Here is a 1,929-nt window from a genome sequence, read left to right on the forward strand (position 1 = left end):
CCGAGGGTGCTGCATGTACATGGTACACAGATATACATAGGGTACAACACTATACGCATATAATAAAATCTTTTTTAAAAAAGAAAAGGCACAGGCTGACATTACTATCATGAGCTGTGTGTGAAAATAGTGCTGGTGTCATGGAGAAACGTTTTAAGCTATGGGATTTCATGGTGAACCACCAACGGGCAACTCAGGAAAATAGGTACAGTAGTACCTAGGGACAAGGCGGTTTGTTAAGCAATTATAAGCAAGTGAAAGACTGAAGGTTTTTCCCAAAGTGCCTTGCTCCATCAGCTTCCTGACTGAATGATAAATAAAGCCACACTTCTCCAAAAAAATTGGATGACGATTGCATTGTGCCTGTGAAAATGTGGGAGCAAGGAGCTAAGCTAGCCTCCAGATCACACACTTTCACGGTGTGGGATAGTTGCACACTATGCGAAGGTGGATTGCCATGATTGGTGTAATCAAAAGCTGAGCAGCCAATAGCTAGGCAAAAGGTCTAGGAGGAACTTCCAGGCAGAGAGAGGAGTAGGAGGGGGAATCTAGTGTGCAAGAGAAAGACTTGGGGAGACAGAGGAAGCAGGATGGGTGGTATGTGACAGTATGCAGATGAATAGAAATGGATTAATTTATGAGCTAATTAAAAACAAGCCTAAACTAAGGAACTCAAGGCAAGAGCTGGTCTGCTGCTTATGGCTTGCTCATTTTCTTTCTTATACAGCCCAGGACTACCAGCCCAGGGATTGCATTTCCCACAGCGAGTTGGGTACCCCTACATCAATCATCGATTAAGAAAATGCCCCACAACTTACTTACATGTCATTGGATGGAGGCATTCTCACAACCAAGGTTTTTCTTCTGAAATAACTCTAATTTGTGTGAAATTGACAAAAGAACTAACGAGAGCAGTTGGCTCTTCCAGAATTCCCCACATCAGCCTGCATCAGTCGGCATTTCGCCTTGGACTAGTCTCCAGGAGAGCCTCTCTTTGGTCAGCCCAGTCAGCCTTGCCCAGAACCCGCCTGTCCCTTTTTCTGTTATTCTGTGCCTGGTCTTTGCATTTAACGCTCTGCCCTAATTCGCAAGGGAGGACACAACAGGAGTCCGAAGTGAGTGAAGCACCCTGGGAACTCGTTCCCAAGTGAGTGAGGCATCCTGGGAACCCATTCTGAAGTGAGTGAGGCATCCTGGGAAATGCATTTCCAAGTGAGTGAGGCATCCTGGGAACGTGTTCTAAAGTGAATGAAGCGTTCTGAAGTGAGTGAGGCATCTTGGGAATGTGTTCTCAAGTGAGTGAATGTGTTCTCAAGTGAGTGAGGCATCCTGGGAATGCGTTCCCAAGTGAGTGAGGCATGCTGGTAAATCCTGCAGCCCTGAGGTATGGTGGACCATTTGATGCTGATTCACAGGGGTGTACAGCCTCTGTGTTTAGGGAAGCTTTACGACGGCAATTTCAAAAGCCTTGAGAACCAGTTAGAATGTGGGGAGAATCCTCTCTCTCTCTCTCTCTCTCTCTCTCTCTCTCTCTCTCTCTCTCTCTGGTTGGGTTCACATCCCCCTCCTTTTAAGCAGGAATTTCCAAGTTCTTTATGTTTTTAATTTTAATTATTTTCCAAGACAAGCTTTCATCTAATCCAGGCTGACCTGTAGACTGAGGATGGCCTTGAACTCTTGATTCTGTATCCATCTCCTAAATGCAGGCATGCTGTCACACCCAAAGAGAGAAAACAGGAGAAGATAATCGAGGTGTGGAGGAGATGCCAACTAGACATGAAGGAAGTCACACATACAGAAAGAAAGAAAGCTTAAAAAAAACTACATGGGAAAACATAGATTAATAGCAGGTTAATTAAAATTATAAGCGCTAGTGGGACAAGCCTAAGCTAAGGCCAAACTTTCATAATTAGTAGTACATTTCCATGC

Source organism: Alexandromys fortis, unplaced genomic scaffold, assembly GCF_014885135.2.
Source record: "Alexandromys fortis isolate MF-2015 unplaced genomic scaffold, M_Fortis_MF-2015_v1.1 scaffold_285, whole genome shotgun sequence".
In the NCBI taxonomy this organism is placed as follows: Eukaryota; Metazoa; Chordata; class Mammalia; order Rodentia; family Cricetidae; genus Alexandromys; species Alexandromys fortis.